The 14,881-nt window shown below is 48.0% G+C and overlaps 1 protein-coding gene across 1 annotated transcript in view; it reads left to right on the top strand.

Annotated features, from left to right (window-relative positions):
* The first annotated feature begins 841 nt into the window (after positions 1 to 841).
* LOC146026376 (dimethylaniline monooxygenase [N-oxide-forming] 2-like) overlaps positions 842 to 14,881 on the top strand; it is a 133,231-nt gene continuing 119,191 nt past the window's right edge. The window contains exon 1 of the mRNA XM_083156999.1: positions 842 to 853. The gene's annotated coding sequence lies outside the window, so the exon portion shown is untranslated. The remainder of the gene's footprint in view (positions 854 to 14,881) is intronic.

Below are 14,881 nucleotides of genomic sequence, written 5' to 3'. Positions count from 1 at the left end.
GGTTGACAGGGTCTAATGGTTGACAGGTAAAAGGTTGATATGTTTGAAAGGTCGACATGGTCAAAATGTCGACATGGAAAAAGGTCAACATGAGTTTTTACTGTTTTTAAGGTGTCTAGGTCAACATGGACACTGTCCATGTACCGCGTCCCATCGCATGGCACACTGCGCTTGCCATGCTTTGGAATCAGTGCCTCGCTGCCCTCGGCACACTATTTTATTCTCCCTCCACGCCCTAGTGGATGGTAGAGCATGAAATACCGCCTGTCGGCACATGTCAGCTGAACATTTTGTAAAAAATTTTTGACTTTTTCCATGTCCACCTTTTGACCATGTTTACCCATTGCCTGTCGACCTTTAAACCCTGTCGACCATTTTCATGTCGACCTTTAGACCCTGTCGACATATTGCGTGTCAACATTTAAACCCTGACGACCTTTTGACTGTCAACCTTTTGACCTTGTGACTGTCGACCATATGACTGTCTATGATGAGTCAGTCTATGATCAATCCGGATACCAATAACACAATTACTGTGCATACAGTACTGTAGGTGCAATGCTAAACATATCAAGATCTGTCACGGTATTGAAACATACATATGACAGTGAATATTATATGATACATTTTTATTTTTATTATGTCACATTCACTGAATGTGATGTGCACCTAACATACATACCAATGTGACAATAAGGGGTGTGTCTTCATACTGGTTACTTATACCCATAGTGGGTGGGGAGAAACACATGCTGTGCTACGTTGTCCTACCTTACTCTAATCTCAGTCAGTTCATCCTCTCTGTGGCAAGTTCACACACCTGGGATCCCCAGTCCAGAGGAGCAAGAAAATTGTGAGTAATTGTTTCAAACATTAGGTCTTGTCTCATAATGCAATAACTGTTATCTTAGGAAAACATTTATGGAGATAAATGCAGGAGAAATGTGAAATTCCATTTTAAATAGAAAAACGTAAGCAGTAGCATTTAGTGTATGTTATTATGTGCAAGACATACATATACCTCCCAACATGACCGTCTCCAGGAGGGACACAATGCTCTGCTCCTGCACTTTCTACTTAATGTATGATTGCCATCACCTGTGGTGAAACACCTTTCTTATCAATTAACCTGTTTAGAACCGGTGATATCAATCATACATTAAGAGAGAAGTCCAGAAACAGAGCATGGTGTCCCTCCTGGAACAGGTCATGTTGGGAGGTATGCATACACATACCTATACATACCCTCCAAAATGAACCATTGCATTCGGTACACAATGCTCTGCTCCTGGACTTCCCTGGTAATGTATGATTGCCAGCACCTGTGTGGAACTAGGTAATTAAAGAGAAGGGTGTTTCAACACGGGTGATGACAATCATACATTACCAGGGACGTCCAGGAACACAGCATTGTGTACCGAATGGAATGGGTCATGTTGGAGTGTATGCCTATATACTGTACATGTATTTCTTGTTCTCTGTCTATCTCTTCACCATGTATCAGTAGTCATGTGTGTTGCTTATTACATAGGAACTATGTGGTTGTGCTGGTTTGGTATCTTTCATAGAACTCAAGCCAATAACAACATTTCCTGTAAAGTTATTAATGATCTTTTTATATTTTTAATGATCATTTTATCTTTTATAGCAGGCTTTCCCAACCACGGTCCTCAAGGCACACCGTGCAGGTTTTGTAGATATCCGGGCTTGAGCACAGGTGATTTAATTAGTACCTGAGTGATTCTGATTAAACCATCTGTGCTGAAGCTTGGATATCACTAAAACCTGCACTGTTGGTGTGCCTTGAGGACTGTGGTTGGGAATGCCTGTTTAATAGATTAAAATAATACCCCTTTCACATCGCAGACACGGTTTAAAAACCGGTATTTTAAAACGGTAATTAAAACGGGTCAGAGCCTTAACAGTGACCCAGATTACCGTTTTAAATACCGGTTAAGTGTCATTCACATAGCACTTGAAACGTTTCATCCAGAACACGTTTCAAGTGCTATGTGAGAGCCACTGTGGGTTGTGTCGGGGGGGGGGGGGGGGGTGGATCACGGGGAAGCTAGAGGGGGGCACAGGCCGCACTCCCTGCTATTGGACGGTACAGAAGCTGCTGTCGCTGAAGGACAGCACCACGCACACCGGCCTGTCATCAGAGAACCTGTGTCACACACCTGTCCCCCTGGATTTTCTCTGCTCTTTGCACAGCCACTGACAGCTGAAGGCGAGTATATGGAGGAGCAGCAGCTTGTTGGTTGCGTACGGGTATCGAGTCCAGGTTGCGGGGTGCTTGTGGTCTGTAGCTTGCAGGGGAGATGTGTGCCGCGCGTGTGTGTGTGTACGGCAGCATATGTGTGCGATTAGAAGTTATTGGTGATTAGGCAGTGACAGAGAGCTTCCACTGTACTCCGCTATAGTCTAGGTTGAAGCCGTAAAAAATATTACCATAATGATGGTCTCACTCCTATCAGTGTGGTCGGTAAATGAAAAAGTTCTCTGACATTTTTAAGTAGTTTTATTTACAGCCCTGTTATACTCCCGCCACGTCCTGCAGTGCTCACCCCGCCGCTGTCAGCGTAATGGGAAGAACACAATGACAATGCCCCGTCCTACTGTATATACAGATGTGGCTGTCATACACACGTGGTGTCAGTGCCAATCTGCTGCTGCTGCCTGCTGGCCTTACACTGCGGGAGAGGATGCGGCGGGTGGGACCGGGGACAACATACTCTGGTCATATATAATATCTCAGTCTGTATTGTACCCCCGGACTGTGGCTTTAAGGATGAGCTCAGCGGCGGCGGGGGAGGTGTCCCGTAGAGGTGCTGCGCCAGTGGTGCACACCTGGACACCACTGGCGCGCACCTATTGTATAGCAGTGGGATTGTGTGTCCTGTGTGACATATAGGAGGGGAGGGGGCGCCACAAATTGTGCTTGTGCTTGTGTTGTTTGCCTGAAATACCGTTTCAGACAAACTGTACACATTCACATTGCACAAAAAACGGCAAGGAACCGTGTAGGACTCTGCTTTTTACACGGTTCGAAATGCCAGTTAATTTAAAACGGTAAATTGCCTGTGGTGCATTCACAGTGCACCCTTAAACGTTTTAAAAAGGGAAAAAAACGGCAATATACCGTTTTAAAAGTGCGATGTGAAAGGGGTATTATCTTATGAATGCAGCAATTAACAAAATTATGTACATCTGCTAAATGCAAAACTACAAATACTTATCCTGTTGTTTTTCGTTCGTCCACCCACCTATTTTTAGTATGTTAACTCTTATGAGTAGGGTCCTCCTGCCTCACGTACTCACCCTACCTCTTTACCTCACCTGTGCTCCTGTCCTGTTCTTCCCTTCCTCTACTTCATCTTCGGTCTCCTCGACAATTTTGACACCTACTTCTGAACTGATGCTGATTTTATTTCTACCAGCTATACCCCTATTTATACTGTATTTTTCAACACACCCTGTACGTTACCTTGTCATTTGTTTGCTATGTACGGCGCTGCGGACACTTTGCGGCGCCTTATAAATAAACGTACTACTACAAAACCCTTACTGTATCTCCGAGATCAGTACTGTAGTAGGTGTGGTGTTGGTCAAAATGGGCAAAACCATGTGCACTGCAGGTGGGGCAGATGTAACATGTGCAGAGAGAGAGAGAGTTTAATTTGGGTGGGGTGTGTTGAAACTGAAATCTACATTGCAGTGTAAAAAAATGCAGCCAGTATTTACCCTGCACAGAAACCAAATAACTCCATACCTCCCAACATGACCCACTCCAGGAGGGACACAATGCTCTGTTTCTGGACTTCCCTCTAAGGGCGGTATTCAATGAGCCTGATTCGCCATGTTTTTATGGCGAATTTGTGCTGTTTGGCGAATTTTTTACTAAAACGGTGAATCACCCTATTCAATGACCACATGGCGAATACATTTGAAGGTTTTTTTCGCCATGATTCACCGAGTAGCAATCGCTATCTTTTTATGGAGAAGTGGAATGTGAACTTTTAAAATAAAGTGTTTTGTTTTTTACATTTGGTGTAAAAAAATCTGGAATTTTATTCTGAGAAGGGGCATGCTACTTTTATTCATGTGCTGTAAGCACATGAATATATATTTAATTTAAAAAAAAATATTTTTTTATTTATTTTTTTACACAGCAGCCAGCAGGGGGCGCCGGAGCCGAGCCGCTCATTACATATTCATATATTCACTGCACCCGATCGTTACGATCGGGTATAGTGAATATACAGTCCCCTGCTGGCACCCCCGGGGGGCAACCTGTGCTGCCTGGCACCCGGGGAGCCCACCTAACCCCCACAAACGTTCTGGGCTAGGCAGAGAGACTTCCATCTCTCTGCCTGCCACCGTCCTCAGGCTCCCTGCGGCATTCGCCGCAGGAGCTCATATTCGCCAGTCAGGGGCAGCGAGCCCCTGACACGTTGAATACCGGAGCCCGCTGGCTCCGGAACGTGGCGAATGTGCAGCAAATCCTAAAAAGGATTCGCTGCACCTCGCAGGTATTCTCATAGAATACCGCCCTAAATGTATGATTGCCATTACCTGTGGAGAAACGCCTTTCTTATTAGTAAACTGTTGAAAACAGGTGATGGCAATCATACATTAAGAGGAAAGTCCAGAAGCAGAGCATTGTGTCCCTCCTGGAGAGGGTCATGTTGGGAGGTATGTAACTCAAATCTACTCTCTCTATACATATTACATCTGCAGTGCACATGGTTTTGTTCATTTTGAGAACATATTTGTACTGTGATCAGGACTGAATAAGGGCCAATGCATATGAATCTCACCTACAGTACTTAATTATTTTTGCATTTCCTTGTTAGTGCAATCCTTATTCTAGCATCAGCCCTAGAACAGACTGTAGGGTGTATGTAAAAACCGGACCCGGACTAGACGCTGGACCGCCGGACAGGACATCAAAATCTGCAGTGCGGAGCTTGTAGGGTCAGGTTCAGGGGGGTGCCCTGTGATCTAACCAGGGACACGGGGGAGGGGAGATTACAGCCTCCCCCTGTGGTCCGGACCGTCCGTTTTTTTCTACTTACCCGGACCATACAGGGAGACTTTATTGTACTCCTCCTCCTCTACCTGGTGACAGGTGTCACAGGCAGCCCCAGGGACAGGACACCCCCCGGACCGGACGCCACAAGCTCCAAAATCATACCTCCCAACATGACCCTCTCCAGGAGGGACACAATGCTCTGCTTCTGGACTTTCCTCTTAATGTATGATTGTCTGATCATCTTACGCGGCCGACCCGGGATGGGGGTGGGGCTACAAAGAAGGTGGGTGTGGTCTCCAGTAAAGTGGGCATGGCCCAGTGCAGCGACACCCACTTTCATCATAATTTCCTGGTGCCTGACCACTAGCAGGCTTTGCTGGCCTGGGTGGCTCTTGTGCTGACCACGGCCAGCGTTGCTTGGCAGGCCTTTTAGTAATGCTCTGCTGTGGTGTATTGGGAGGGCTATAGGAGGCATAGGGGGGGGAATGGCGGCTAAAACGGGAGTCTTCTGCAAAATACGGGAGTGTCAGCGAGCCTACTTCCAAACCACACACACACACACACACATAGGGGTCACAACCAGCACACACACATACAGGGGTCATTGCCAAACTACACACACATACAGGGGTCACTACCAGCCTACACACACATAGGGGTCACTACCAGTCTAACACACAAACATACACACAGGACAGTGTTCTGCTATACACAAACATACAATGCCAGTGTACTCACACACATTGACACACACACAAAGGGGACAGGGGCTGAGGTGCAAACTCTGCTGCTGCTGCTTCCACTGCTGCTGGTAGCCTGGTACAGTGTCCCTGAAGGCTTTGCTGGGTGGCGCGGCAGCTCTGACACATCACTATGCTAGTATAATGCCATGCTAGTGCGAAGCTCCGCTCCCATCGCGCCAGACAAGCGCATGTGCAGTCTGGATGTTCAGACTGGGCTTTGACATTCCGGGGGATTGGGAGGGCTTTGCGGGGCTCCGGGGGGACTGGGGGCCAAAGCGGGAGGCTCGAAATGACAGCATGGGCCGCAATTGGCCCCTGGGCTGGACTTTGGACATGCCTGGTCTAGGTCGACAATAATAAAAGGTTGACACAAGCAAAATGTTAACATGTCAATTGTTGATGCATGTGTAGCAGGCTCATTCCCCGCAAGGGGAGAAGCCCCCACCACACCACTTAGAAATACACTCACAGGCCACGCATCCTCTGACGCCGCGGCCTGACCTGCTGAGATGCCAGCCACTGGGACATCTCCATTATGACCCGCTGACGCAGGCCCCGCGCCAGCCGGCGCCAGAGCCTGCGGCAAACACAAGGACAAACCTGCGTTCTGCCCTGACGCCGCAGACCCCGCGCCAGCCGGCGTCGAGGCTTGCGACGCGGCCAGCAATCCGCCTTCCACCTGCACTGAAGTCACAGCCCCTGCGCCAGCCGGCGCAGAGGCCTGTGACCACACCGGAGCCGCGCCCGTCGCCGGAGCGACAGATGCAGGCCCAAGCGCCGGGCCGGAGTCCTCAGGCCGCGCGCCTATGACTGGCGCAGCCTGAGGTAAAAGCACCGACCTCACACCCACCGAGGGACCCGGCGAGGATCCGACCGCCACGCCGCCGAACTGCCATCGGCGCACCCACATAGGTGCCCGCCTGACTGCCCTCCGGTGAAGCGCTGACCACGCTCACTGGAGGCAACGGCCCGGGAGCAGCCAAACCAAGCCCCACCGACGGACTCCCAATAGGGGACCCGGAGGGAGCAGTATCACCATGCACCCCTACAACTCTAACCCACGGACGGCGGTACCCTGCCGCAGATAACGGCCGGGCCGCATCCACCAGGCGGCGAGGAGGGGGGGGGGGGGGCAGTGCGTCTTGGGCGAGGCATGGTGATAAAATCAGGAAAAAATCCACAGCAAAAAATTAACTTACCAGATCTGCGCAGGAGCTCCAAGCACTTCAAAATGGTAAAAGAAGGAAGAGGTCACATGATCACCTGACTTCTATAACCTACTTCTGGCTACTCCCATTAACCTCCTGATAGGTCCCTGCCTGATCACCAGCTTGTATCCAGGCAGAAAAGTCTAGTGTCTTGACCGGGGTGTGGACCAAGGACTCCCCTCTTACCTTGCTTCCTCTGGGCCCTTGAGGTTCGTCGGGTTTCCCGTTCTCCGGTGGACAGGAGATTACTCTTCAATGAAAGGGGACAACGCTCTGCGGTACAACTCAAGTTTATTAGGAGATAAAGGCAACCTGTGCCCACTGACCATCGCGTCGTTGGGGTTTAAGGCACATTAACAAGCGACAACAGTTATCAATATTCACTTTAACTCTTGGTATTTATCTAATAGAACAATAAGACGTTGCTCGGTAGTACCAACCACAAGCGACCTAGTCACACTACGCGTGTGCCCACTAGGGCCTACAGACTTCACGTGTTCAAGGTACCGTGACGGCGTTCTGGGTAAAACAACCCCGCTTTGAGTTTACTACTGAGTCAACAAGTTGACACGATACCGTCAACACTGAAGGCTACCTTTGAAATATACACACATCAACTTCACATGAATCATGACACATTAATAATCTTGACAATAGACAATATTCTGAACAGCTGGTGCACAAGTATAACCTCTTAGCAAATGACCTGAGGTGACGTCACCTGAACTACAACTTAGTCCCCAAACCACCTGTGCACAAGAGTGTGGAAGACTGACCGTCCTGCAGAATGATCCGGTTTAATAGCGGCCTCTATGTCTCCTTTAGGGCAAAGTCTGTTAACCATGGGCCGACTAAGCACGGTTCATGGGCAAATTATACTGAGTACCCCAAGGAAAGGCATCTTTAGTTTGGCCACAAGGTGGCGCTGTCCCCTTGTCAAACGTGATATCCATGGGTACAGGTAATTGGCAGCACGGCACAAGATACCGGCAGTAAGTCTGGGAGGGGTCCGGATCCCGGGTTAACCCCAATACCTTGCGGGCCCCGGGTGACTGTGCTCTGGCACCCTTCTAGGGGATAATCTTCAAAGCCTCTGTTAGGAGGGTGGCTGGCAGGCTGATGATGCTGTGCCTGCGGAACTGGGACCCTGAGTGGGCACCACTGGGCAAGGCAAACAGGCTATTTGTGGGGAAAACAGCAGGGCGGTTGAGGAGGCCCCTAGGGGCAAGATGCCGGTGAGGCTGGACCGGGAGTCAATACCTTAAGCTGCTCTCTGTTGCAGGCTCCCGCCCGTCACGTGCTCCTGGGCTCCGTCTGTTCACCGAGGGCTGTGCAGACCTCCTCCTTCTTACCAGGGAACACACTACTGCAGGCGCTGCAGCTGCAGCGTTGCCGCAATCAGTGGCTCTCCTGGTCCACAGCCAAACAGCCGGCTGGGCGGGCACTCGGTGCCGGGGCTTCTCCCTTGCGTGCTGGCGGGCGGAGGTAGTCTCAGGTGCCGGCGTCTTCTGATGCGCTGTCGGCGTGGGGGACCCGGCGCACACTGCCTCTGCTGCTGTGGGCGGCAGCTGATTCAGGGACTCCCGCTGTACTCCGTCTCCCGGCCGCCGACGATGTCACTCAGCGCCTGCTTCCTCTTCCCTCCGGTCACGGCTCCTGCCCGGCGCGAGGCTTGGGGAGAGCACCCTCTGCCACCAGCGTTCTTCTCCACGTGAGTCGCTCGCCCTCCTTCCTCTCGTCACACGCTGGGACACTCCTCCTTCCCCTAGTCTCTTGGCCGCTTCCCAGCCAATCACCTTCCATTTTGACCTGCCAGTCATTCCTGGGCGCGAAGCCCCGGGTTCAACATTAACCCCTGGTGTACGTGAAGTCCTGGGGCACCACACTAGCCTAAGTTTTTTCTCAGCTGAACTTTCTGTGACCTAAGTCAGGGCTCTTATATGTCCTCTGGCTTAAGCAGCCCTCAGCCAATTTTATCCTAGGAAAACATTTATGGAGATAAATGCATCAGAAATGTGAAATTCCATTTTAAATAGAAAAACGTAAACAGTAGCATTTAGTGTATGTTATTATGTGCAAGACATACATATACCTCCCAACATGACCGTCTCCAGGAGGGACACGATGCTCTGCTCCTGCACTTTCTACTTAATGTATGATTGCCATCACCTGTGGTGAAACACCTTTCTTATCAATTAACCTGTTTAGAACCGGTGATATCAATCATACATTAAGAGGGAAGTCCAGAAACAGAGCATTGTGTCCCTCCTGGAACAGGTCATGTTGGGAGGTATGCATACACATACCTATACTGTACATACCCTCCAACATGACCCATTGCATTCGGTACACAATGCTCTGCTCTTGGACTTCCCTGGTAATGTATGATTGCCAGCACCTGTGTGGAACTAGGTTATTAAAGAGAAGGGTGTTTCCACACAGGTGATGACAATCATACATTACCAGGGACGTCCAGGAACACAGCATTGTGTACCGAATGGAATTGGTCATGTTGGAGTGTATGCCTATATACTGTACATTACTGTACATGTATTTCTTGTTCTCTGTCTATCTCTTCACCATGCATCGGTAGTCATGTGTGTTGCATATTACATAGGAACTATGTGGCTGTGCTGGTTTGGTATCTTTCATAGAACTCAAGCCAATAACAACATTTCCTGTAAAGTTATTAATGATCTTTTTATCTTTTTAATGATCTTTTATCTTTTATAGCAGGCTTTCCCAACCACGGTCCTCAAGGCACACCGTGCAGGTTTTGTAGATATCCAGGCTTGAGCACAGGTGACTTAATTAGTTCCTGAGTGATTCTGATTAAACCATCTGTGCTGAAGCCTGGATATCACTAAAACCTGCACTGTTGGTGTGCCTTGAGGACTGTGGTTGGGAAAGCCTGTTTTATAGATTAAAATAATTTAATCTTATAAATGCAGCAATTAACATAATTATGTACATCTGCTAAATGCAAAACTACAAAACCCTTACTGTATCTCCGAGATCAGTACTGTAGTAGGTGTGGTGTTGGTCAAAATGGGCAAAACCATGTGCACTGCAGGCGGGGCAGATGTAACATGTGCAGAGAGAGAGAGTTCAATTTGGGTGGGGTGTGTTAAAACTGAAATCTACATTGCAGTGTAAAAAAATGCAGCCAGTATTTACCCTGCACAGAAACAACATAACTCCATACCTCCCAACATGACCCTCTCCAGGAGGGACACAATGCTCTGTTTCTGGACTTCCCTCTAAATGTATGATTGCCATTACCTGTGGAGAAATGCCTTTCTTATTAGTAAACCTGTTGAAAACAGGGGATGGCAATCATACATTAAGAGGAAAGTCCAGAAGCAGAGCATTGTGTCCCTCCTGGAGAGGGTCATGTTGGGAGGTATGTAACTAACACAAATCTACTCTCTCTATACATATTACATCTGCCCCATCTGCAGTGCACATTGTTTTGTTCATTTTGAGAACAAATTTGTACTGTGATCAGGTCTGAATAAGGGCCAATGCATATGACTCTCACCTACAGTACTTAATTATTTTTGCATTTCCTTGTTAGTGCAATCCTTATTCTAGCATCAGCCCTAGAACAGGCTGTAGGGTGTATGTAAAAACCGGACCTGGACTAGACTCTGGACTGCCGGACAGGACATCAAAATCTGCAGTCCGGAGCTTGTAGGGTCAGGTTCGGGAGGGGTGCCCTGTGATCTCACCAGGGACCCAGGGGAGTGGAGATTACAGCCTCCCCCTGTGGTCCAGACCGTCCGTTTTTTGCTACTTACCCTGACCATACAGGGAGACTTTATTGTACTCCTCCTCCTCTACCTGGTGACAGGTGTCACAGGCAGCCCCAGGGACAGGACACCCCCCGGACTGGATGCCACAAGCTCCAAAATCATACCTCCCAACATGACCCTCTCCAGGAGGGACACAATGCTCTGCTTCTGGATTTTCCTCTTAATGTATGATTGCCATCACCTGTTTTCAACAGGTTTACTAATAAGAAAGGCATTTCACCACAGATAATGGCAATCATACATTTAGAGGAAAGTCCAGAAACAGAGCATTGTGTCCCTACTGGAGAGGGTCATGTTGGGAGTTATGCAAAATGCAGAGTTTGATGTCCGGTTCGGGTTTTTTTTGTCCTGTTCCGGTTTTTACCCATACCCCAGACTGTATTAATTGTTGGAATCAAAGCTCTGCTTGCTGATAACTTTCAAATGATAGCAATTATAGTTTGAAATGTCCTGTGTACGGATACTCTGTATGTGGTTGTTAGTAGACACAGTTCTCCTAGAGGCTAAATTTAGATTGAGACATACTTGTCTACTTTTCAAAAAACATTTAAGTTTGTGAAACAAATACCTATCTGTGCCATGTTAAAGTGTACTGCTTTACCTTAGCATACACATCGTAGCACACAGATGTGGGTATGGCCCTCCAGCTGTTGTGAAACTACAAGTCCCATAATACCTTGCCACAGTTTTGCTATTAGGGGATGCTAAAACTATGGCAAGGCATGCTGGGATGTGTAGTTTTACAGCAGCTGGAGGGCCACAGTTTGGACATGCCTGTGTTAAGCTAAACATTGAGAGTGAATGAAGATCTGGAGATCTACATCAGGCTTTCCCAACCATGGTCCTCAAGGCACACCAACAGTGCAGGTTTTAGTGATATCCAGGCTTCAGCACAGATGGTTTCATCAGAATCACTCAGGTACTAATTAAGTCACCAGTGGGAATTGTGGTCTGATCCCTATGTTACAAACTCGGAAAAGTGAAGCTGGTATAGATCGATTGACTTGATATTTACACAGACAATAATTCTTAAATGATTGCAACCTTTTGATAACCCTTCTTAGACAATGAGATCCACTGTGGGATCGGGTTCAGGATTTTGCGCTCAAATGGTTTTACAGAGAGGCTTTGAGACTAATACTGGAAATTACTCCCGGTGCAGGGTGTGGAGAGCGTCTCAGTTACCTGCCCTGATGGCGGTCACCGTAGCCGTGTCTCAAAGAGTCGCCTAAACTCTGTCAGTGAGGCGCATCTGAGGTATGTGCCCTTGCACGGCCTCAGAAAAATCAGAGTGCTGCTGAAGTCAGGTGACGGCCGTCACAACCTGATCCGTAAGCAGCGGGGTTCCGTCTGCGGCGGAAAACCCGTTAGGCGCAACCAAACATAATCAAAATACAATGGTAAGTGGGGAGGGGGTAGGGGGGACACACTGCGAGCGGTCGCCGGGAGTAATTTCCAGTATTAGTCTCAAAGCCTCTCTGTAAAACCATTTGAGCGCAAAATCCTGAACCCGATCCCACAGTGGATCTCATTGTCTAAGAAGGGTTATCAAAAGGTTGCAATCATTTACGAATTATTGTCTGTGTAAATATCAAGTCAATCGATCTATACCAGTGATTGATACAACGGCTGCGCTGACAGGGATTTCGTATCACACAAATAATAGGACTTAGTAGTCAATCTCCCTTCAGCACACACAAAGTCGATACATGTGAACCCGATCTCATGGTAGATCTCATTTTCAGGGTTACACATGAAGTACAACTGTTCTTGAATTTAACAGCAAACCTCTAAGTGGGGTTCTCCGTGGTGCATACACACCAGGAGACATCTATAATAAAAATTTCCAATTTGTCATTTGTATTACAAATCCGGGGCACACTGCATGAGGAATTCTTCCTCTTTTAAATCACTATTTGTGTTTATCTGTTTGTTAGTGTGTTTTTATGTTCGCAATCTTTTAAAAGCATCCTTTATTAAAAGTTACATTTTATTGTACATTCCTTTCAAAGGTGCACCATACTGGACATTCTGTGCTTTCTCTTTCTCTGTATGCTCAAAATTTATGTCTCATGGTAGCACACCCTTACAGGTTGACTCAAGTGAATCCCACACGAAATAACCTATACAAGGGTCCACCTGAATGAAAACGATACTATATTTCCCTGTGCGACTGGTACAAACCCTTGCTCTGTTTATAGAAAGATAACAGATATTGTTGTGCATCTGCATAAAATTAATTTTAAATAAAACAAAAATAATAAACTTAGAAATGATCAGACGGGTAAATCTGTATCTGGTCAATGATTGAGCACTATTGCTCGCAGGCAATAGGTAGCTACATGAAAAAGGTTGATATAGTTTAGGTCAGGGGTGTCCAAACTTTTTGCGACGAGGGCCAGTTTTGGTGAGGTGAAATGTGGGGGGCCGACCATTCAGCCTGACATTCTTTGAATCATTAGTCACATCAGAATGGTCCCCCACTCTGCCCCCATTCACTTTATGACCCGCAGCCTGCCCCTTCACTGTATATTCCCTAGACTGCCCCCCCTTCTCTGTATTTCCTCCAGGCTGACCCCATACACGGTATGTCCCCCACTGTGCCCCCTTCACTGTATACAGTATGTCCCACAGCCTGACCCCCCCCCTTCTCTGAATGTCCCCCACTCTGCCCCCATTGACTGTATGTCTCCCTGTCTGCTCCCTCCCTTCTCTGTATATTTCCCAGCCCTTTGTGTGAGCCAGAGGAAGGAGAGGCAAAGCAGGAACTGCAAGGACAGGAGACCTACTTGCCTACTTTTGGAAACTGGTTTTAGGGAGATTCCATAGCTCACAACTTGAGCATGGTAAAAATGAGGATCATCTTACGCGGCCAACCCAGGATGGGGGTGGGGCAACAAAGAAGGTGGGTGTGGTCTCCAGTAAAGTGGGCATGGCCCAGTGCAGCGACACCCACTTTCATCATATTTCCCTGGTGCCTGACCACTAGCAGGCTTTGCTGGCCTGGGTGGCTCTTGTGCTGACCACGGCCAGCGTTGCTTGGCAGGCCTCTTAGGCATGCTCTGCTGTGGTGTATTGGGAGGGCTATAGGGGGCATAGGGGGGGACTGGCGGCTAAAACGGGAGTCTTCTGCAAAATACGGGAGTGTCAGCAAGCCTACTTCCACACCACACACCACACACACACACACACACACACACACACACGCACACATAGGGGTCACAACCAGCACACACATACAGGGGTCACTGCCAAACTACACACATACAGGGGTCACTACCAGCCTACACACACATAGGGGTCACAACCAGCCCACACACACACACACACACACACACACACACACACACACACACACACACACACACACACACACACACACAGGGGTCACTCAGTCTAACACACAAACATACACACAGGACAGTGTTCTGCTATACAGGGGCGAATTTAGGGGTCAGGCCGCCCCTAGGCACAACATTTTTGGCCACCCCCCCCTATTTTAATACAATCATTATTAAGGTATAAGTCTATATATATATATATATATATATATATATATATATATATATATATATATATATATATACACATACAGTAGTTTTCAATATTTGCGCAAGAAAGTTCCAGTATTTAGGTAGATCCGTCCGTAGATTAGTTTCACATGTAGTGCAGCTTTACTCAGTTGTGGGAATCACCATAACCCACGCAGGGAGACATGTAGAAAAAGCCAGAGAAGCGCACAGATTAACGGTATAAAAGTATCACTTTACTATAATAAAATAGCTCACATACATGTAAGTTTAGAACAATATGTAGGCAGAAAACCTGCAATTCTTAGCCCGGGCGACAGAAGTCCAGCAACAACACGATGTGATAACACCAGACCGGTGTAGGAACTTGCAGCCGGGACCAGACAGATCAGAGGACGTCAGCAGCGTCAGCGGGATGTCAGCGTCAGCCAAGGATCCGCCCCACCGCGTTTCGTCAGGGTATGACTTCGTCTGACGAAACGCGTTGGGGCAGGATCCTTGGCCGACGCTGACATCCCGCTGATGCTGCTGACGTCCTCTGATCTGTCTG

Source organism: Crinia signifera, chromosome 8 (genome assembly GCF_055691185.1).
Source record: "Crinia signifera chromosome 8, ASM5569118v1, whole genome shotgun sequence".
NCBI lineage: Eukaryota > Metazoa > Chordata > Amphibia > Anura > Myobatrachidae > Crinia > Crinia signifera.
The sequence above is the reverse complement of the archived record's forward strand: the minus strand, read 5'-3'. Positions and strand labels throughout refer to the sequence as shown.